The 24,948-nt window shown below is 38.0% G+C and overlaps 1 protein-coding gene across 2 annotated transcripts in view; it reads left to right on the forward strand.

Annotated features, from left to right (window-relative positions):
* The window catches only part of LRMDA (leucine rich melanocyte differentiation associated), a 1,053,965-nt gene that overhangs the window by 1,001,133 nt on the left and 27,884 nt on the right, over nt 1–24,948 (forward strand). The window lies entirely within an intron of this gene.

Consider the following 24,948-nt stretch of genomic DNA (forward strand, 5'->3'; position numbering starts at 1 on the left):
AGACAAAATCACCTTCCACATGCAAATCATCCATAGAAGAAGGATAGTCTTCTATGAAAAGGTGGCCTCCATCCTACCAGATATCCAAAAAGTATAGACAATTAAGTAGTAGGTCTCCTTACCTATTGATCTGATAAATTTTGCAATACATACTGTTGATGACAATTGAGGAATATATTATGATGGAGACAGATGATCTTAGGCATAATTAGAGTTTTGACATATTTGTTCAACTTTGCTGGGATTCCTAATGTTTAGCATCACAACCACTTCTAGATCCAGAATGTTGGTTTGTTATTTTGGTGAAATATTTTGAACATTTCTCTTGGAACTAATTTTACATAAATTTGTATTTTCACTGGTCTAGAAAATAAGTTCCACATGATGTACATAGAAATTCTTTAACAGTTTATAACTTATAAATTGTAAATTCTGCTGTTGGAAATTTTGAGAGTGGATACTTAATAGATTCTCTTGAATGCTTTGCCACTCCCTTGGACCTCCAGGAATTATTTACCAAATTTTGTTTATTGGAATATATGCATTTTTTCTAGAAATAGGGTTTGAGTTTTCATAGATTCTCAGAAAATTCTCAGAACCCCAAATATTTAAATGCTACTATCCTAGAGCTATGTTGTCTAGTCTGGAAGCCACTTGCCACATATATTTATTTATATTTAATTTCATTAAAAATAAATAAAGTTAAAAATTCATTTCCTCATTTGCACATTTCAAGTGCTCAATAGCCTCATATAGCCAGTGGCTATGATATTCTACAGTACAAACATAGGTCATGGTTTCCATCATTATAGAAAATTCTGTTAGGTGGTACTGCAAGCTGTTGATTCTCAAACTTTGGCATGCATCAAAATCACTTGGTTTTCTTAAAAACAGATGCTAAGTCCTACTTTCAGAGATTCTGATTTAGTAAGAATAAGAGTAAGTAAAGTAAGTATGAGTAGAGTAGGTAAAGTGTATGTAACTAAGATTGAGAGTTTACATTTCTAACAAGTTCCCACATGATGCTGTTGTTGCCGGTCTAGAAAACACTCTTTGAGAACCACTGGGATGGATGAGGTTAACTGGGCTTGTAGGGTTGGGAGGTGATTGGGGAGGGGTTGTATGGGCCATGGAAGAGAGGGAGAAACTTCTACCATAAACTATTTGACTCTGAACTTCTTGGCAATCAAGTTGTAGGTCTAGAAAAGGTCCATGGTTCTATCCCTATTTTACATGTATTCAAGACCTTTATATCTGACTCATAATCACATTTGATATGCCAGGTATGAACTAAGGACATATGTCTTTTGGAATCTCTTCTTCTAAAGTTTATCTTCGGGAGAAATGTATATTTTAAAGTGGCTTCCATGCTGTCTAGAGTCCATGCCGTCTGTCTAGAGTCTAAGACTTTTGCAGGCCTTGTTATTCTATAGATTACAAAAAGGGAATGGGGTTATTCAGTAGGTGTGGAGAGAGGCAAAATGGAATAAAACAACTCCAAGTATGTGTTAGATTGCCAGGCCAGGGTTAATTCTAGGGGAGACTAGAAGCCTACCTCGAGACTCCAGAGAATGAGTAGGTTCCTCCTTCTCCCCCTTTAGCTGTATTTTCATTAGTTTCATAAATTAGGGATGAAACCCATACAGGAAATCTCTGGTTATTTTCCTATACCCTAAGCCATGGTATATCACTAATCTGTTATGTCACTCTTTTCCTGTCCCCAAACCTCAGAATCCTTTTCAAGATAAGATGGACATTAACCAATCAAAGAAATAGGTTTGGTACCCTGGACATGAGTGATGAAGTACCGAGGGATTGATTTTTTCTACCAAAATGAGGCAGAAAACACTGACTCACATTATAAAGCAATCATTTAACCTTAGATTCTCACCATTTTCTAGCATTTCTTGAACTGATGCTAATCTTGGGGCTTCCCAGCAACACAGAGGGCTGGGTATCCCCACTAACAAGCAAAAGACATGAAAGATCCTAACTTCTCAAAAGATGTTATGGGCTGATAAATACAACTCCTACAAAATGCTTGCTTTGATTATTTTTGGGACGTGACAATCAGTTTATTCTTCCCCTGAATGATGGTTTGCAGGATCACTGCTTGGGAAAGATCTGAGTGGCAGTTTCACTGGAAAACATTGAGACTGCCTGTGTGAAAGCAGAATTCTATGAGCCATCTCATTTCTTGTGTGGTTCCATTTTGGCCTCCTGGTGGGTATAGCATCCAGGTCACCGCTGGTACAGGCAGACAGGAACAAACCACAGGTAGTGATATTGAATGTGTTTGTATGTTAAGGTGAGAGGTCACAGATGGGCTTAGTCTGGATTACCTCAAACTCAGACCCCTAGTTGAGTGTCTGGAGGCTATGTAGTGATCAAAAGGAGAGCTTTGAGCTGAGGTCGAGGACCAGCATGCTCCAACCAGGCTGTGAATTTAGCTTAGTGTCCCAAATCGCCTGATGCTTACAAGGGTCAGAGGGAAATTGTGACATATTTTTTTTCAGGAGGCTGGTGCTAAAATAATTTTCTTCCCTATAAGACAGTGATGATGACTGGAATCCTTTAGTTTGTAATCAGTTTCCAGAGAATTACAAAGAGGGCTCATCTTACATGTAGACTAAGTCAGTATAGTGGGAAGATCACAGACAAGGAGTCCAGAAGAACCAAATTCCAGTCCTATGACTGCCATGAAATTGTGGTGTGGCCAGGTAGCCTAAGCAAGCCACTTAATTCTCTAGGGACCCATTCTTCACCTGTATAGTAAAGAAGATAGATTAGATAATTTTATAATTCCTTTTGGCTCTGAAATACTATTGTACAAATGGATGACTCGTGATCATTGTTGAGGTAAGGACTTTCAGAGCCTGTGACCCCATATATGATTATCTACCTTGCCAGAGCATCAGCCACCAACTAATCTGTGAGGAAATTCCTGCCCACATGTCTCTACCAGATCTGCCCTTTCATGCCTCATACTCTATATCTGTCCAGTCTTCTTTAGGTTAAGCTGTGGCATCTAAGTTTCTTATATCTATTGAGCTTATCATCCCATGGGTTATTTCTTTGAAGACCTGGTTGTAAAGTAGATAAAAACATAGCTCTTCATGAGAAAGCAGGAATTAGGGGATCTATAACCTCCACCCACCTTGTTTACACTATCCTCCCAGCAAGGCACAATGAGACAGCTTCACAGAAATTCTAGGAATCAGGAAAACAGAGTTAAAACCACAGGAAGAGAGGAAGGGAGCATGGAAACCAATGGCTCGGTGGTCCAAGGACCATTTTAAAAATATCATTTCACTATGCAAGTTACTTCAATGTATATGTGTGTGTGTGTGTGTGTGTGTGTATCTGTATATATACAGATATATAAAATCTGTTTTTTGGGTGTTGAGTCTGAGAAGTTCTTTATAGATCTTGGTTATCAGCCCTTTGTCCATAGTGTCATTTGTGAATATCCTTTCCCATTCCGTGGGTTGCCTCCTTGTTTTGTTGACTGTTTCCTTTGCTGTGCAGAAGCTTTTTATTCCAATATTATTAATATTTTTCAAATGTATCATTTGTAATGGCTGTATTTAATCTTTTCCCTGTTGTAGGATGTTTGACTTGTTTCTATTTTTGCCATTTGTCTTGCGGTTGCCCCACAGAGTGTGGGATCAATATTCCTTTCCCTCTAATTGGTTCAGATGTCAAGACTAATGATGCCACACATGCCCCAAGAGACTGTGGAAACATTTATTTCTTACATCATGAGGCTTTCTGGGGAGAGCAGAGCAAGCACCCCTGCTGGTCTACTTAGTATCAGTGAAGAAAAGAGAAGTGCCTTTGGTTTTTACTATGTCTAGGTATAGGCTGGCATGAAGGTTCCCATGTACATCATAGGGCTTGTGGGATTTGGAGGAAAGGATTACCTGAGCTTTTTAATAGGCTTGCTCAGATGTGGGGCAAAAAGAAAAGGAGAAGAGTGGGGTCCAAAAGTGGTCAGCAGCAACTTGCTGGAGCCAATTAATATTACATATCAGAAAATCCCAAGGAATCCACTAGAATCCTACTAGAACTAATCAATGAGTTAGCAAGATTGCAGGGTACAAGATCAGTATACACACAGGTCAACTCTATTTCTATACATTTACAATGAACAATTGAAAATGAAATTAAGGAAATAATTCTATTAATCATGGTATATAAAAGTATAAATTACTTAGGAATAAATTTAACAAAAGAAATATAAAATGTAACACTCCCAAAACTCAAAACATTACTGAAAAAATTAAAGGAAGAGCTAAATGACTAGGACTTAGGAATAAATTTAACAAAAGAAATATAAAACTTAACACTACAAAACTCAAAACATTATTGAAAAAATTGAAGGAAGACTTAAATGACTAGGACAGCCTATGTTCATGGATTGTAAGACTTAATATTAAAATAACAGTATTTCCCCCAAATGATCTACAGATTTAACACAACACCTATCAAAATCCCAGCTGGTTTTTTAATAGAAATTGATAAGTTAATCTTAAAAGTCATACAGAAATGCAAAAAATCTAGAATAGAAGACACAGTCTTGAAGATAAAAAGTTGTAGGACTCGCACTTAACAACTTCAGAACTACTACAAAGGTATAGCAATGAAATATATATTGGCATAGGATAAACTTAAAGATAAATGTAAAAGAATTGGATGTCCAAAAGTAAACTCTTTTTTTAATTTAATTTAATTTTTTCATTTTTCTAAGATTCATTGTTTATGCACCACACCCAGTGCTCCAGGCAATATGTGCCCTCCTTAATACCTACCACCAGGCTCACCCAACCCCCCTACCTCCTCCCCTCCAAAAGTTCAGTTGATTTTCACCAAATGTGACAAGACGTTTCAATGAGGAAAGAATAGTCTTTTCAACAGATGTTGCTGGGACAACAGGATAGCCCCAGGCTAAAGAATAAAGTTGGACCACTTCCTTGTACTATACATAAAAATGTACTCCAAATGGATTATAGACCTAAATGTAACAGCTAAAACTATAAAACTCTGAGAAGAGAACATAGGAGTCATGTCCTCATGACCCTGGCTTTTTTTTTTTTTTTTTTGATTTATTTATTTGACAGAGAGAGAGAGATCACAAGTAGGCAGAGAGGCAGGCAGAGAAAGAGGGGGAAGCAGGCTCCCTGCTGAGCAGAGAGCCCGATGTGGGGCTTGATCCCAGGATGCTGGGACCATGACCTGAGCAGAAGGCAGAGGTTTTAACCCACTGAGCACCCCCAGGTGCCCCAGTAAAGTCTTTTTAACTATGACACCAAAAGTACAAATGACAAAAGGAAAAATAATGATGAGCAATATTACTATTAGCTGGGAAGATAGTAGAAACAATAACCTCTTCCTTTAAGTACATTTTGTGTAAAAAAAAAAAAAAAAAAAGAGGTTCTTAATTTCTGTAGGGCTTGTTTTCATCTATATTAGGTCATATTAACTACTTTAACCCAAAAGAAGTGCTCCCATCTTGGATCTACGGGTCTCATTTTGCCAAACATTAATTTTAAGCATCAAAGACTTCATTTTCTTTCAGTGTATTACTTATTATGTCAGAGTATCCATGTCTGCTATGGGATATATTAAAGAAATGGGTGCTAAGACCATGGGAAATTTAGATAAGACAGTAGGATAGTGGGTAAAGTGAAGCATACCTGTTTGTCCTCTATTTTACTTTTAACAGCTCCCTTAAGAGGATGGTGTACCTTTAAATTTAATGAGGGACCCAGGTATAGCTTTAATTTGAGTCCCAGTATCAGTTGAGACCATGAAGTTATGCCAATTGTATAACTCAGCAGAGATGAGAGTTAATGTAGAACCTGTTTTATTTATTTATTTATTTATTTATTTATTATTTATTTATTTATAAAGATTTGTATTTATTTATTTGACAGAGAGAGAGATCACAAGTAGCCAGAGAGGCAGGCGGGGGATGGGGGGGACAGCCCCCCCCTCCCCCAACGCTGAGCAGAGAGCCTGATGCAGGGCTGGATCTCAGGACCCTGAGATCATGACCTGAGCTGAAGGCAGAAGCTTAACCCACTGAGCCACCCAGGCACCCTAGAACCTCTGTTTTAAAACACAAAATCCAATTTGTACCTTTTTTACTTTTTCCATTGTTGAATTATTTTATTTATTTTATTTATTATGTTATCATTATTATTATTTTAAATCCAAGTCTGAGCTATATGGTATATGGGTATTCTTTTCCTATAACTGTGAGGTTCAGGTTTGTTTTTAGGGCAGAGTCATAGGGAGCAGTGGCATTTAAAGCCTCATAGGGTTCTAGTGAGTAATCTGTTTCTAGGAGTGCAGACCTCAGCATACCACGTGGTGACTGTTCTTTATAGTAGCAGCATTCACTGGACCTATATATTGCATAGTACTGGCCTTTCCACTAATTATAGCACAGTGTCCATGCCTGATGGAGAGACTGTCAATGGTCTTAGCTATTTCTTTGTACCTAGCATGAGTCATAAAGTTCATGCTGAAATTGAGATACAAAATAAAATCGGAAGCACAAAAATAGGTCTAGCCCAAGACAAATGACCTAAAGTTACTTTAAGGAGAACCCCAATTCCTATTCCTGTCCCTAAATGCCAATATTGAAATTTTGACTTAAATTAGTCTTCTAGATTTTAAATCTATAAGAAAGGCTAGGTGGGACTCAGCAAATACATCTCAAAGTGGTTGGTAGCTAACAGGCTTCAATACTGTACACTAGTCAGTAGACAGAAGAGCCTGTTAGCAAGCCACAAGCAAAAGAAGAAAGTTCTCCAGATGATGGTAGTCATCACCTAGACCATCCTGCTCACAGGATCAGTTTTCTTGTGGTTGTTCAGCAGAGAGTGGAATCAACCACCCCACACCAAAGTTGGATCCCATTTCAACACTGATGACACCACACATGCACCAGGAGGCTATGAAGACATTCATTACTCCTATCATGAGACTTTCTGCAGAGAAAGGCAGGCATTCAAGCTGGTCCATTTGGCTTCAGTGCGTGGGCAAATGGCTTTGATTTTTAGTGCAGTTAACAGTTGTGCCAGGGAAATGTGGGCCAAGATTTGCACGACTTGATCTTCCATTTGGTGCCAAGGAAAGAAGCATCTGTGCTCTCTTACCAGCTTGCCCAGAGGTGGAGCAAAAGAGAAAGTGGAGGAATGGGGCGTATAAACTGTCAGTAATCAAATATCGAAAATAGAGTCAGATACTTTATTATGCTATTATAAATACTGATGTAATAACCATTCTGGTGCACTAATCTTCATATCTGAACAAATAGATTTTCTAGAAATGGTCTTAATTAGCTATTCTAGAAAGCTATAAATAGAGAGTAAGTTATTGTTCAAGTACAGTTGAATATTGACGACTCCCTCCCTTGGCTCAAGAACCAGGAGAGTTTTCTGTCTGTAAATCTTCTCATAAATGGAAGTGCATACATTGTGATGCATCCTTCTGGAATGATGATGTTAACTCTGATTATAAAATGGTAGGAGTCTAGGAAAACTGAGCTTTCCAGTACTTTTGTGAAAATGTCCCAAGCTACTAACTGTGCCCCTTGGGGACTCTGAGAAATAAATAATATGCTGTGATTGTTGTATCTGTTCCTGTTCTGTGTGGCCACCTCACTCATGACAGAATTTCCATCCATGGTTATTAACTTGGAGAGTTAACATAATTTTAAAATATGAGAGGCCATGGAAGGGTTTGTTCTTACGAGTCCATAGGCCACCTGAATTTCATAGCATCTCTGAATATCTCCTTAAGCTAAATTTCTAGAAGATAAATCTGAAGGACAAATAGTATACCTATCAAAAAAAATTTTTTTTGGAACTTTTGTTGGTTAATTGTGATTATTTGAGGGCACTTTTTGCCTTGAATTTAATGCTCTCATTCTCATGAACTCAAGTGTCTAGATTTTTTTTAATTTTATTTTTTCAGTGTTCCAAGATTCATTGTTTATGCACCACACCCAGTGCTCCATGCAATACGTGCCTCCTTTTTACCACCCCCAGGGCCACCCATCCCCCCACACTTTCCCTTCCAAAACCCTCAATTTGTTTCTCATAGTGCAGTCTCTCATGCCTCATCTCCCCCACTGATTCACCCCACTTCACTTTTCCTTTCTTTCTTCTAATGTCCTCCATGTTATTCCTTAGATTATTTTAAAAATAATGAATGCATATTAGAAAGAACAGCAGATACCTTATTTTTAGATCATGATTGTTAGTACATTTCGGGGTCACCTAGAAATAGGAAAAATCACCAACATGGGGGAATTAAGAAAAACATTGAGCTGAAGTCAGGAAAGGAAGCAGGTATTTGCCTCAAGTCTCAATACTGGAATTTGGATATAAAGCCTTGGACCCACCACAAGGTACAGGATATGGACCAAAAGCTCCTTTATTAAGTGTGGATCCTTGACTTTTATTCAAATGATATCAGGTCTCTAGCACAGATTCTTGTGGAAGGAAGGCTCATCAGTTTAGGCTTTTCAGATTTCCACAGAATAAGAAAAAACAAGTATTGATTACACAGTCAGAAATCACAAACATTACACAAACCTCACTTTAGTGTAAGTGTTAGCAAAGAAGGAGTGTAAACTCCCAACAGAACGTCAGATACTGGAATTTGCAGTCTTGGTAAAACACATTTGTATGAAATCATTTAAGAAATAAAGATGGAATAAAACAGAAAAAAGTAAGAGACTATAAAAGTAATTGATTTGAAAATTATTCCTTTAAAACTTTCAGTATAAAAATATGATTATGTAGATTTAAAAATCTTCAGTTAGATTAAGTAGATCAGGTAATTGAAGAGAATTATTAGTAAACTAATAAGTAGATCTAAAAACAATATACAGAATGCAATACAGTAATTAGCAATACAGTAATTAGTAATTTGAGAAGTCAGATGACATGGAGGTTAGAACGAGAGGATATTCCATTCAGCAAGTCCAAGTTCCAGAGAGAACAGAGAAAAGGCAGGAGAGGCAGTGCTTGAAGAGGTGGTAGCTGAGAATTCTTCAAAATGATAAAAGACATGAAACTGTATAGGAACCAGATGGTAGAGCAAGCAAGATAAATATTTAAATGCTACAGCTAAACAAAGTTATTAAAACTGAAGAGTATCAGGGCATCTGGGCGGCTCAGTTGGTTAAGCATCCAGCTCTTGATTTTGGCTCAGGTCATGATCTAAGGGTTGTGAGACTGAGTCCCGTGTCGGGCTCCATGCCCAGCTTCAGATTCTCTCTCTCTCCCCCTGCCTCTTCTCATCTGTTCTCTCTCTCTCTCTCTCTCAAAAACAAAACAAAATAACAACAAAACAACAACTGCAGAGTACCACCAGAAACAACAGTGTTGGTAAGGATGTAGAGAAAAAGGAATCCTCATGCACTGTTGGTGCGAGTGCAAACTTGTGCAGCCACTGGGGAAAGGAGTATGGAGGTTGCTCAAAATTTTAAAAATAGAACTATCCAGTGATCAACAATCACACTACTGGATATTTACCCAAAGAATACAAAAACACTAATTCAAAGGGATGCATACATCCCTATGCTTATAGCAGCGTTATTCGTAACAGTCAAGATAAGAAAGCAACCTAAGCATCTATAAATAGATGAATGGATAAAGAAGATATTTTTATATCTATATATAAATATTTTTATATATATAAAATATCTTACTTACAAATACATATATATATAATATCTTATATATAAATACATATATATGCAATGGGATATTATTCAACTACAATAAAGGATGAAATCTTGCCATTTGCAACAACACAGTTGGAGCTAGAAAATATTATGTGAAACAAAATAAGTCAGAGAAAGACCAACACCATATGACTTCACTCATATGTAGAATTTAAGAAACAAAACAAATGAGCAAAGGGGAAAAAAAAGAGAGACAAATCAAGAAACAGACTTAGCTACAGAGAACAAACTGGTGGTTGCCAGAGGGGTAGTGGGTGAAGGAATTGTTGAAATAAGTAATGGGAATTAAGGAGGCGCTTGTCCTGATGAGCCCTGGTGATTAAAATAAAAACTTTAAAAAAATGCAGAGTACCACGAAGAAGTTTTTATAAACAGATAGAAAGAAAACAAAAATCTCCTTTCTAGAACCAGCTTTAGAATGAAGGCAGAAGGCAAATTTCTTAGCCTCAGCATGGAAGCCAGAAAGCGGTGGGATTACATTTTCAGAGTACTGGTAGAAAATAAATATGAAAAAGGAGAAAAATATATACAAGCCTAGAATCATGTTAGAAGTGAAACTGTTTTTCAAGAAACTGTTTTTCAAGAATGTATACAAAAGGGGCGCCTGGGTGGCTCAGTGGGTTAAGCCTCTGCCTTTGGCTCAGGTCATGATCCCAGGGTCCTGGGATCGAGTCCTGCATCGGGCTCTCTGCTCAGCAGGGAGCCTGCTCCACCCCCCCCCCCCCCCGCCCCGCCTGCCTCTCTGCCTACTTGTGATCTCTGTCTGTTAAATAAATAAATAAAATCTTAAAAAAAAAAAAAGAATGTATACAAAATAAATAAATATTGATATGGACAACATGGGAGGAACTTACTACTCATATAGTCAACTAATAGAACTTCTACAGCAAGTATCTGAGGAGAAAACAAAAGGAAACGATCCTGGAAGGAATATTTGAAATAATGTAGAGGACTGATGTTAAATGTGAAAAAAAAATGTGCTATCATAGCCTCATACCATATAAAGCTAAAGCATTTCTCTACTAGGAAAAGAATAAAAAAATCTATGTAATAGTCACATATTTCAAAACATTTCTCTCAATTTGTGGTAGGTCAAGCAGACAAAAATAGTAAAGATCTAGAAAATGAATATGAGTAAGCTGATTTTAGTGGACATATGTAGAATTGTACACAATTAGCATACATATTCTTCTGGAGCATATAGGAACACTTTAAAAATTGACAACATCATAAGCTAAAAAGCAAGTTTTAACAAATTTCAAAAACATGGTATCATATGCATGTTGTCTGGCCACAATATAATTTTTATTTTGTTTTTAGGCTTTCTAAAATTACTTGAAGTGCATTCACAGCCTTCCCAAAAATCTATGCCAATTTAAAATCTTACCAACAGAGTATAGTAGGATTCTTTTCACTACCTCATCACAAACACTGGATATCATAATTCTTAAAAAATATTCAAGTACCTTTTTTTTTTATTTCTTTGATAGCTTGTGAGGCTGAACATATAGTACTTTAATTGACTATTTTTATTTTATCTTATAAACACCTGTTTTTATTGTTTACCCATTTTACTATGGAGATATTAATAATTTTCATTTGATTTGTAAGAAGCGTTTGCAACCTTAAGGATAGTAATCCTTTGTCATCGACAATAAAAATTATTTTTTGTCTATAATTTGGATTTTACTTTTTTATAATGTTTTAACATGCAGAGGCATTTAACTTTTTACAAGCTAGATCTGACAATATCTCACTTTGTTATTTCTTCCTTTGACTTTATTTCTATCCCTAGAGACTGGAGAATTCCAATCAATTTTTGTCATTGGTACTGTATAGTTAGTTTTGTTACATTTGACTATTTGGTTAGGATTGCAAATTCATTTTGTTCCTTTAACATTTATTAAACAGCACTTAATTTCCTCACTGATATAAAATGTCAACTGTATCCTTGTGTAAATTCCTTTATAATAGAATCCACTTCTTTGCTTTCTATTTTGTATCATTAATCTCCTTTCTACTTTTTTCCAAGTTCCACGTTGTTTAATTATTGTAGCTCTGTTATTTATGGGGTAATGATGATCTCATCACCCACCCCATTCTGCTGCTTTTTCTTTTGTCCTCCATGTTCCTAGATACTTTGTTAAAAATTAAAAACATTATGCATTATCTTGTATTTCTTTTTTTTTTAATATATTTTATTTATTTGACAGAGAGAAATCACAACTAGGCAGAGAGGCAGGCAGAGAGAGAGGAGGAAGCAGGCTCCCCGCGGGGCAGAGAGCCCCATGTGGGGCTCGATCCCAGGACCCTGGGATCATGACCCAGGCCGAAGGCAGAAGCTTTAACCCACTGAGCCACCCAGGCGCCCCTGCATTATCTTGTATTTCTTTATTTTTTATTTTTTATTTTTTATTTTTTAAAGTTTCTTTTTTTTATATATTTATTTTTATTTGTTTATTTACAGCATAACAGTGTTCATTGTTTTGGCATCACACCCAGTGCTCCATGCAGTACGTGCCCTCCCTATTACCCACCACCTGGTTCCTCAACCTCCCACCCCCCCCCCACCCCCCTGCCGCCCCTTCATAACCCTCTGGTTGTTTTTCAGAGTCCATAGTCTCTCATGGTTCATCTCCCCTTCCAGTTTCCCTCAACTCCCTCTCCTCTCCATCTCCCCATGTCCTCCATGTTATTTGTTATGCTCCACAAATAAGTGAGACCATATGATACTTGACTCTCTCTGCTTGACTTATTTCGCTCAGCATAATTTCTTCCAGTCCCGTCCATGTTGCTACAAAAGTTGGGTATTCGTCCTTTCTGATGGAGGCATAATACTCCATTGTGTATATGGACCACATCTTCCTTATCCATTCATCCGTTGAAGGGCATCTTGGTTCTTTCCACAGTTTGGCGACCGTAGCCATTGCTGCAATAAACATTGGGGTACAAATGGCCCTTCTTTTCACTACATCTGTATCTTTGGGGTAAATACCCAGCAGTGCAATTGCAGGGTCATAGGGAAGCTCTATTTTTAATTTCTTCAGGAATCTCCACACTGTTCTCCAAAGTGGCTGCACTAACTTGCATTCCCACCAACAGTGTAAGAGGGTTCCCCTTTCTCCACATCCTCTCCAACACACGTTGTTTCCTGTCTTGCTAATTTTGGCCATTCTAACTGGTGTTAGGTGGTATCTCAATGTTGTTTTAATTTGAATCTCCCTGATGGCTAGTGATGATGAACATTTTTTCATGTGTCTGATAGCTATTTGTATGTCTTCGTTGGAGAAGTGTCTGTTCATATCTTCTGCCCATTTTTTGATATGATTATCTGTTTTGTGTGTGTTGAGTTTGAGAAGTTCTTTATAGATCCTGGATATCAACCTTTTGTCTGTACTGTCATTTGCAAATATCTTCTCCCATTCCGTGGGTTGCCTCTTTGTTTTGTTGACTGTTTCCTTTGCTGTGCAGAAGCTTTTGATCTTGATGAAGTCCCAAAAGTTCATTTTTGCTTTTGTTTCCTTGGCCTTTGGAGACATATCTTGAAAGAAGTTGCTGTGGCTGATATCGAAGAGGTTACTGCCTATGTTCTCCTCCAGGATTCTGATAGATTCCTGTCTCACGTTGAGGTCTTTTATCCATTTCGAGTTTATCTTTGTGTACGGTGTAAGAGAATGGTCGAGTTTCATTCTTCTACATATCGCTGTCCAGTTTTCCCAGCACCATTTATTGAAGAGACTGTCTTTTTTCCATTGAATATTTTTTCCTGTTTTGTCGAAGATTATTTGACCATAGAGTTGAGGGTCCATATCTGGGCTCTCCACTCTGTTCCACTGGTCTATGTGTCTGTTTTTATGCCAGTACCACACTGTCTTGGTGATCACAGCTTTGTAGTAAAGCTTGAAATCGGGTAACGTGATGCCGCCAGTTTTGTTTTTGTTTTTCAACATTTCCTTAGCAATTCGGGGTCTCTTCTGGCTCCATACAAATTTTAGGATTATTTGCTCCAGCTCTTTGAAAAATATCGGTGGAATTTTGATCGGAATGGCATTAAAAGTATAGATTGCTCTAGGCAGTAGAGACATTATCTTGTATTTCAAAACGATCTCAACAATCCTTTTTGATTAGCTGAGATGAAGTGCAGAGTCACTTCCTGAAGTAAAAAACTACAAACTTAACCAATCCTTTTGCTATATTATTTTTAATTTCATTTGACCCATGAAAACCTGGAGAGAGCCAAGGTAGGATTCTAAACTAAGAAATACACCTATTAGTTTGGAAAGGGGAAGGTATAGAGGAAATAGTTCACTCTGATAGAACCAATGTTGTTGTGGTTTTTTTTTTTTTAATTGTCCAGTGTTATTTCTCTGACATTATTTCTCCAAAGCGTCTCATCTACTGTACCGACAGGTCTCTTCATTATTCCTGCTTCAAGCCATGCACATTTCAAATTCCCAGGCTTTGCTGAGAGTATACTTTGCCAAGGGTGGATATGTGTGTGTATATACATATATATTTTTTCTCTCTTTTTTTCTGTGTATTAAGATTGTTTCTTTAAAGTATCTTTATTTTTTTTTTTAAGGCCAAACTCTAGCTTCTCCAGCATGAAGCTTTCTTTCAATATTCATAGCATGTATAATCTGTTATGCAGTTTAAACATTTTAGAACTTTTTCTAATTATAAAAGCAATACAACAAGTTCACAGAACATTTGATAAAGAGAGAAGACATATTTTGTGCAACTCTAACTCCCTGTTACGCATTGTATATACTCAGTTACAGTATTTTTAACATGAATGCATAGTTGTAACCCTACTGAACTTACAGTTTTCCAGGCGACTTTAGCATAGATTCTAGCTGTTCTATGTTGCTTCATTGTATTTATTATTACCATTTTAATGGCCACCTGGTGTTCTATAGAGTTAGTATACTATTATTTACTTAATCTTTGCTTTACTTTCTGTTCCCTATAACAAAAAGCTCTGCAAAAGTAAAATGACATCTTTGTTGTGTAGTTTTCCTCTCGGTGGGGAATTATTTCCTTAGAATAGATATCAAGAATGGGAATTGAGGGGAGGAAAGGTAAGAGCATGTTTAAGCTCCCAATATATATATTATCAGATGACTTTCATCCGTCAATTCAATTTGTGAGAATTTTGGTACTCCAGCAGCTTTAATTTTACTGGGCATAAATATTTTACTGTTGATTATTTAAGAGAGAAAAAAAAAAAGCATGTTAAACACTTTTGTCCCTAATTCTCTGTGATCATGTATTAGCTTTAATGTGTTAATTTTATCACACCACAGAAATTGTAAGGTCCTTGCATGAAAGTAGAGAGTGATTTTTGTTTATTCTTTATGCCTTACAATATATTTTTTAAAAGTATGGCAGGATAATTTTCTTTGGTATTTGCTCTTAACTGATTGAAGCCTTTAAAAAATTTCTTTCTGCTCCTCAAATTCAAGTTCAATAATGATAGATGCTTGCTTTTGGCCAGAAGCAGATTTTTGTAGACCTATCTCCAAAAATAAACTCTTACCCTAATTACCTACAGAAATTACACTTATCCTTGAAATCAGTGTTATTTGAAATTTTCAGGACACATGTATTTTGAATTCTTCTAGAAGTTCAGGCTTATGTTATTCAGTTCTTATCCAATTAATTCATAAAGCACAAGCTGTTTAAACACCACCATTTTCAGGGTTTGCCCATAGAAGACCCAAACAAAGAACATGGTCTTGGTTCTCCCAGCACGGATGTCCTGGGATTCTAGAATGTCCCTTAGCTCCAAATGAAAATAAAAGTCAACTGTTGATAAATATACCCCACGGATAAAAGTTTGCATCTACGCTTGTTTCCCATTTTATTCTAGATCTAGAACAGTGTGGGAAATCTGATAGATGGTCAATAAATATTTGTTGAATAGTTACATGAATGAATCTGTGTGCTCAGATTGAACTAAATCAATCACTCTACAAATATTTGTTGAGCTCCTCTGAGGTGCAAAGCCAAATGTACTTGCAACTATGAAAGTAATAAAGTTGACAGATCCTATACATGGCAGGGCGCTGTCTCTAATGACCTTGAAGTCTCATCCCCTGCATTTTTCTGCAATGCATGTGCATTCCTTTTGACACTTACATGTCACATCCACAAGCCAAATAAAACTCCTTAAGCTGCATGTCTGTGATACATGCTGATCCCCCACCCGTTCCCCCAAAGGGCCTGGAAGGGAGTTGTGTGCTGTGGATTCTTAGTGCTGGTCACTCCTGGGCTGGGACGAGAAGGGCTCCAGATGGAGGCTTTTGTGGAGGGCTCCCTTTTATCCTTGGCTGTAAGCAGCCTGAGTGGTTATGTTATAAATGAGTCATTTACAGCCTTCTCCCCAAGTCCTTTCATGGACTTTGTTACCAAAGGTTACCAGCGTGCCTGGCGCCTTTGATTTTTGTGGGCACTGTAGACCAGAGAAAAGAGAGTTGTCGCCTTGGGCATCTGCACGTTGGCTTTCACACGTCCTGCGAATGGGTACCTGCCAGCCCTCTTCCCCAGATGTCGTTCTGACCATCGATTTTCGCTGCTCAGTATTGCAGTTATTAGCCACAGCGAGGCCAGGGCGCTGAGCTCTCTGCTTTAATTGTCCATCCTTATGAAGAAAAATCTCCCTCCTGTGCTTTATTCTCCTCCAGCCCCGACCTGAGTGCACGTGGACTCCTTCTTCCTTGTCTTCCCAAGTGCCTTGTGTGTCGAAGGGTCTTTCACCAGGGATCTCGTTCCGTTTATGCCTTTAATATGCATTTTGTGCTCTGCCAAGGGGGTCAGGAGGGCACGCGGAGAAGCCAGATGGCTTACCTCTTCCCTCAGGAAACATGCTGCTATTTCGCTGGGCACCTTCCCAACTCAAGGCCGGCTGAGATTCCACTTTTTCGGGAAGGGTTGGTTCAAACGCCACTGTCCCTGCGTACAAATCCAAGTTCCCCGGGCTATGCACTTCTCGACTTCATGGCCACTCTCTGGAGTTTTCTGCCAGAAACTGCGTTTTAGGAGATAGTAGAATGGGGGAGGGGAGAGAAGGGAGAGATGGGGGCGGGGAGCGACCCCTCTTATTGATGGCCTTTGCTCAGACACACATTTCCGTTATTTTAATCTGACTGAAATAAGACACCGTAATCCATGGATGAAAAGACGGTGGACAAACTCCCTTAAGCCTTGAGTACCCTGAGGATGTATGTTTTCCCCCCGTTCCTGGTTTTTAATGTCTCTTCCCTGCTGCTATTTCCCGACTTCAACTTTTGAAAAGCCAAGCAGTTTAACTGGCCAGGCCCGGGGAACTTATTTGTATGCAGCACAAATTTCAGAATCTGTTCTCAGCCTGTGCCGAGTGAAAAATGGCCTGCATTTTCTTGATAGCCCATGTGGTTGTAAAGAATAAATGGCTAATGAATTACAGATGAACATTGACGCAAATTAATCTTCCCGCTGTCCCTGGGTTATATGGCAGCCATTTAAAAGTTTAATCAATACACTAAAGTTGAAAACATGCAGGCACTGCAGTTGTTTGGATGTAATAAACATCAGAGGGAACCGGGAGGTTTGCACTCAGTCCATGTATCATAATGACAGCTATTTATGTTTAATGGACTAAATATTTTTTATTGGAAGGGAGCAAATGTCAGCTTAACTTTGTGAGCCCCGCATTCAACTTTCCTTTGAGGTTGGTGAAAGACGGCTGACGTGTCATTGGAAACGAAATGTTAGGGGGATGGGGGGGGCTCAACGGAGACAAAGCGAGGATAAGGAGTCGTTGGGAGACGTGATACAGCGCTCACATTCTGCAGCCATTCGTTAACGAAAACGTAAACTCTGCTGTTTCGAATGTTGCTGTAAAATGGTTTACTAGGAACAACTTTAATGGTTATTAGGGAAAACAAGTGCCCAGATCCGCCAGATATCCTGTTCGGTATGGGCTTTTGTTTGAAAACTCTTTACCGGGTCATATTTGCTGGAGATTTATAATTAGTCCTTTTTCTTAATGTGAGATGTGGGGGAGAAACGGCACGACGACTCTCGGCCCTTGTGTTCCATAGATCTTTCCATTTGAATGGTGTCCAACAACTTTAAATAACCATGTGCTCTCTTTTGGAATACTTATATCTTAATTACTTTCCAAGTCGATATTTTGTAGCACTGCTGAGTCGGGTAGGACCACATTGGCTAAAAGAGAATGGCCTTTGCCAGTAGGGGTACCATCTTGCCAGGCAGAAACAGGCTGATACAAAAGGAGAGAAATAGCTTTGTCTGAACAACAACAAAAAAATATAGACACAATTCAGCTTTGCATTTTTTTTCTTCTCCCAAAATAAAATAGACAAAGTATGCAATCCCTGTGGAGCATGGGGTCTTGGAAAATAGCATACACATTATTAAAATAATTAGAAACATTTTACACAATATAAGAGCATGTTTTTAATATCCCTTTGGCAGCCACTTGTCTCAGGTTCTCTAGGGTGTCTGAGTCTTCTGAAAAGTCCTTACTTTTAATGCCAGAGTGTTAAGGAAAACAGTTTAATACCTATCAAGGTGGGGTTACAGGATGAAGAAAAGGGGCAAGGGGTTAGATAATTAGCTATCTAGTGACATGTAAAGATATAGAATAACACCTGCTTATACATTAAATTTGTTTTAAGTCACAAGAATTTGTCTTCTAATGGAACTTGAATTTCAGATTAAATCACCTTTAGATTAGTCAACTAAACTGATGAATTCTCTGTCCTTTGTCCTACCTTCAGCAAAATAGAGAGACACCTTTTGTTCTGAAGTCTGAAACATCACTGTCTTCTGTAAGGACATCCCACTCGTGACATCTCATGCCCCACTCCATTTGCAGTCCCTGGACCCCTCTTTATTTTTCTTCCAAGTTCTTCTCATTCTCTTTGGTGAATGGTTGATCAATTTGTCTATTTAATGCATTCTGTTTTCCCCATGTTAATATCAGGTCTATGGTAGGGGGCAGGTGGATGAGAAGTAGGGAGGCAGGAACATAATTTTCTTCTTTCCTCTAGAATCCCAGAGCCTGGCCCACAGTAGTTTCTACAAATAGCAGTTAAGTGAATTTCAGACTATTATTTCTGATTGTCTTTAATCATTATAACCATTTTGGGGGTTCACCCATTATGATTTCTAGACACTGTGATAGTTGTTTTACAGATAATAAATAATCTTAGCTCTAACCCAAGATGGTAAGAGTTATCTCCATTTTACGGAGGCAAAAACTGAGGTCTCAAGTGATTAAAGTGATTATTCACCATCACGGTTAGTGTAGCAATTCCAGAATTTAAATCGGACCTGTCTCTCTTCCACTTACACAATACTCACAGGTTCTGCAGTGCCTCATGTTCTCACTGGTGATTAAAATGTGAATGAGTCACCCCAAGTTTTCATTCTAGTCTGCAACCAGCCAGCTCTCCAACTGGCGGCTAATGGGCAGAAGGATTCATATTGTATCACCTAAACCTCACATCCTGAGGCATAACTATGAAGAATATTGAACCATTAACTCTAAAAAAGTCGGTGTTGGCCATTTGGTGGGCAGTGTGACCCTCAGATACGTGTGTTCCATCGTCTGGTGAAACACAAGCAACTCTGGCAAATGGTAAGGAAAATATATCAGATCAACACATGTTCAGCTGCAATGGATGACAGAAATCCAACAGATCGTGACCTAAACATGTGTTTATTTTTCTCTTATAAAAGTAAGGATGGAAGTAGGCAATCCAGGGCTGTTACAGTGGTTAAAAAAGAGAGGTCAGTAAGCACCCAGGCTCTTTCTTTCTATTTCACTATCCTTAGCATGAGGATTTCATCTTCATGTTCTCAGAATGGCTGCTATTCCTCTTGGCATCCTTTCAACTCTCCAGGCAGGATGAAGAGGGAAGGTCTTTTCCTTGCAAGGCATTCACTTTTTATTTGTGGATGGACAGTTTTCTAAAGACATCTGGCTATTTCTCATTTCCCATACCATGTCATTGGGAGGCTGGAAAATCAAGTGTTTTAGTGCTCATGCTCTTACAGTACAGGAAGATAGGATAAAAGAGGGCCAGTGCACAATTTCTAATATATAAGATAAATCTCATTTTTTGTGTTCCTACCAAAAGGCTTGAAATTTTGCTAGATGCCATATATACAGCACCTCAAACCATCTTTATAATGACCTTATTACAGAAGAGTATGTATTCCCATTTCACTAGGAAGTGGTAGAGCTGGAATTTGAAAACCACATTTGTCTGATTCCATTCTGGACCTTTTCTCTATTGCCATATTTCTTTAGCTACCATTTTGATTTCATAGTGAAGGATGGTAGGGTTACTCTGAATTGTTCCAGCTTATGATATCTTCTGAATATGCTGTCTTCTGAATTCACTTGACATATTAAGTCTACCTCTTTGATTGTTAAGCATTCACTGACATGTGCCATTTTTGAGTCTTTCACATTCAACAATGGAAAGTCCTATATAAAGTGGTTAAGAAGGTAGGCTCTGAGGTCTTTCTAGATTCAGATTCTGGCTCCAGATCCTGGCTCCATCAGTTACTACCTGTGTAAGCACAAAGTACATAATCTCTCTGCTTGTTTCCTTATCTTTAAAATGAAAATAATAGTAGTGCCTATAGAGTTCATATTTTGAGAGGAGTAAGTGCTTAGAACAGTGTCTGACCCTCAGTAAATGTTGGTTATTACTATCACCATTATTATACACATTTACTGTGTTTCATTTTGTCTACACGAATAGATTAAACTTTGAAAAACCAGGACTGTGTTTATTTTCCCCTCTTGATATCCCCAAAAGTTTCCATGCACATTAGAGAATCTGAATAAAAATTCATACTAGAATTACACTGCATAGGTTGAAGTCCTTGTTCCATTGATTTAACATCTCTGTCTCAGCTTGTAAAGCCTAAAACGGGGACATTAGTACTAACTACCTCACGGGGTTATTTTGAAGGTTTAATGAAATAATGCACTTAAAGTTTTGGAACGGTGTGTAATAAATAGCAGAAGTTCAGTGTTAGATATAACTATTATAGTCCTCCATAGAATCATCAGTATTCAAACACTAGAACTCCATGGTATATAATCTAATTGATAATAACTCCAAAAGTAATTTTTCTCAGGCCATCTCAGGCACAAAGTTATTAAAAATAACCACATCTGGGCACCTGGGAGGCTCAGTGGGTTAAGCCTCTGCCTTCGGCTCAGGTCAGGATCTCAGGGTCCTGGGATTGAGTTGCGCATCCGGCTCTCTGCTCAGCGGGGAGCCTGCTTCCTCCTTTCTCTCTTTCTCTGCCTGCCTCTCTGATTGCTTGTGATCTCTATCAAATAAAAAAATATATATTTTTTAATATATATATGAATATATATATATTCATAGATATATATGAATAACCACATCTTTCTGGTGAAGCCATATTGAGTACAACCTTTGATCCAGGATATACGGTAGATGTTGGAGATACAAAGATGCATAAAACACTGTAGGAAAAACAACAACAACAACAACAGAACAAAGCTTCCCAAAAACAAACAAACAAAAAAACACTATAGGAAACACAAGTGGTGGTGGGCATGAAGAATGTTCACCCTCAGTAATAATTAAGTGCTCAAAAAGTAAAACAATCCTGGAATATAATTTCTCCACTTATTAGGGTAGCTAGGGTGATCACATAACCATATTTGGTACTATTGAATGGGTTGGATGTATGTTGATACGTTTTAGAAAAGTATTTTGGCCCTGTGCATTGAGGCTAGAAAATATTTAGATCCTTTGACCTAGTAATAATACACTTAGGAATCTGTCCAAAGGAAAGAATCTGAAATGCATAAACAAAGTATCTTTATACATTCACATGTTCACTGTAGTAATGTTCATGACATCAAAATGCAGAAAATAGTCAATATATAACTAGATAGGCATGCAAAGTAAATTATGGAAAATTCATAGAATTTGCGATATTATGTAAAATTTAAGAGATGTATAAAATAATTTTTAATATGGCAGGCAAATATTTGTTCAACCAAACAAATGAAGAAAGATATATATAAACTTATCCATGATTATGACATAGGGATAGAAAAATGAAAAGCAAAACATCAAAATGTCAACTGTATTTAGCCGTGGGTAGTGGAATTATGCATAATTATTTTTCTTTGCCCTTTATTTTTTTTTTTACAATGAAGTGGTAGATCTAATAAGAAATAACTTAAAAACAAACCTCAAATGATAATATAGTGTTTATGCAAATAGTTCTAGAGGGAAAAGTAGTGATACTATGAAAAAGGGTTTGCATGAGTTAGGAGTTGTGTTTAGCTACAGCTAACAAACATCCCAAATAGCAATGACTTTAACAAGATACTTTCATAAAACATGAACCCCAGATATAGGCAGTCTGTAGCAGATATGACACCACCAGAGCCCAAGATTCTTTTACTTTTGTTCTACCTTCCAAAAGACCAGCTTCCGTCTTCAAGTTTGATTTATAGTCACAATATTTTTGCTGTAGCACCAGCCCTTGTTTCCATGTTTCAACTAGCAGGAAGAAAGAAAAGCCCAGGTTATAATGATAGTCCCCCAAGAAAAGAGATTGTGAGGTTTTTTTTAATAATCCTTTTAAAAATTTTTTTAAATTAATTTTTTAAAAATTTTTATTAACATATAATGTATTATTAGCCCCAGGGGTACAGGTCTGTGAATCGCCAGGTTTACACACTTCACAACACTCACCATAGCACACACCCTCCCCAATGTCCATAACCCAGCCACCCTCTCCCTACCTGCCCTCTCCCCAGCAACCTCAGTTTGTTTTGTGAGATTAAGAGTAAGAGATTTTTTTTTAATTTTTTATTTATTTTTTTTAAAGATTTTTATTTATTTGACAGAGAGAGATCACAAGTAGGCAGAGAGGCAGGCAGAGATAAAGGGGAGAAGCAGGCTCCCTGCTGAGCAGAGAGCCTGATGCAGGGCTCCAGGTCCCTGAGATCATGACCTGAGCTGAAGGCAAAGGCTTAACCCCTGAGCCACCCAGGTGCCCCAAGAGATTATGTTTTAACAAGATGTCCCAGGAACCCTTCATAACATTCCCTTTTATTTTATGGCCACCATCAATGAACACATTGCCGTGCTCAATACTTAAGGTGTCTGTGTGTAAGATAAAAGGGCAATATGGATACTAGAGGTCAACCTTGTTTCTTGATTTTAATTCCAATTCTGCCACTCAATAGCAGGTTGATTTTAACAAAGTCTAGTGTGTCAGTGCCACCAAGGAAGCCTCAGGAACCTAATTCTGTTCTAGCCCTTCCTTGATTTTTCTCTGGCAGGGAGACTACATCCCATTGGAACAGATATTTTTAGTAGCATGCCAAGTGTTTGGGAAACTTTGTCACTTCACATGGAAAACAAGGCACTTGTTTCGGAGACTACCCCTGGTATAGTAGTTTGGGGACTTTTGGAGATGAGAAGACTTGATCCAGTAGGTTTGACTTTTTTGGTTGGATTTTCATTATTTTTCAAAAAAGAAAGCTTTGAAGACAAGCATAAGGGGTGACTGGCGAAGGGAGGTAAATAGATAGTTTCCAGGAAGACCAGGAACAACTACCACTTGCCAAAGCTCTTGCTTTGGACCACTAATTGGAGAGGTGCATGGAGGAGGTCTATATGTGTCAATAGACAGGCTCCCTGAAACAGAAGACAGAAACTTGGCCATTGAAAGCTCCCCAAAGCCTCATTTCCAACTTGAGTGCAGGAAGAATGTCAGAACAACGGAATTTTGTTCTTTCTAAGACTGTTCTCTTGCAGTAGATCAGAATCATCAAGTCACATTATATGTTGTGATAGATTTTTAGCACTGAGGGATGCTGAGGAAGAGAGAGAAAGAGTGCTATGGGCAAGGATTTTCATGAACTACATTGTAAACTAAGTTAGTGGGCTCCAAGGAGAATACAAACATGACACCAGGGACACAGAGACTTGAATTTTGTTTATATCCATGTTATAGGCAATTTGTAGAACAAAGAAAGGTCAAAAATAAATACTAGTTATCTCATCAGGTTGTTTAGAGGATCAAGTGATCAGACAATGATGTAAAATGTTCATCAGAGTGCCTAAACCTAGAAAGCTCAATAAACTTATCTATGATGATGGTAGTAGAGGAGGAGGAGGAAAAAAGAAGGAAGCCAGGAAATCTGCTAAAGTGTTGCCCCTTAAAATGTCTTTCAGTTGAAAATTTGCATTAACAAGGAAGATGCTTTGTATTTATAACTGGAAACTAAATTTTGAAAATTTTATCATGAGATGAAACACAAAACTTTTTGATAAAGCCCAAAGTCTCAGAAGCACTGCTCATTTGCATTCTTCTTTGGCTCATCATTCCCTAAAATGATCTCTGTGATAATAGAAGTATTGAATCAGAAGAACTGAAAGCCAACCATCGCTTTTTCCTATAATAATTTTTTTTTAAGATTTTATTTATTTATTTGACAGAGAGAGAGACCACAGGTAGGCAGAGAGGCAGACAGAGAGAGAGGAGGAAGCAGGCTCCCCGCTGAGCAGAGAACCCGATGCGGGGCTCGATTCCAAGACCCTGAGATCATGACCTGAGCCGAAGGCAGAGGCTTAACCCACTGAGCCACCCAGGTGCCCCTTCCTATAATAATTTTATCTTTTTGAACACATTTTTAAAATCTTTCTAAATCTTACTTGCTTCATCTGTGGACTAGGGGTAATATAACCTAACTGTTGATGATAGGGATTAAGTGAGTGATGATTTTAAAGCACCTAGTACAGTCTCTTGCACATAGATTGAATGAGTAATTGGTACTGTGAAGGGCTAAGGATGTGCCATGTTTCTGGGGGATAATCTGCCTCCATCTCTAGGGACATGCCTGAGGTAGAAGGTAATTCTACCAAAAGAAAACTCAAAACTGAGAACTTTTATTATGTTAGTGGTTAGATGGCCTAAGGACTTATTACGTTCAGGGGCAGAAATTGTGATATGTCTTTCCTGTTAATGTTAGAAAGAAAAATCCCCATTAGAATCACTCATGTAGTGTTGCTCAACGTGTCCCAAGCCCTTCCTGAACTTGGGAATCTGCTTAGTGCTTCTCCCATAAGAGAAGGACATCTTCTATTCTGTAG

Source organism: Meles meles, chromosome 13 (assembly GCF_922984935.1).
Source record: "Meles meles chromosome 13, mMelMel3.1 paternal haplotype, whole genome shotgun sequence".
NCBI classification, from domain to species: domain Eukaryota; kingdom Metazoa; phylum Chordata; class Mammalia; order Carnivora; family Mustelidae; genus Meles; species Meles meles.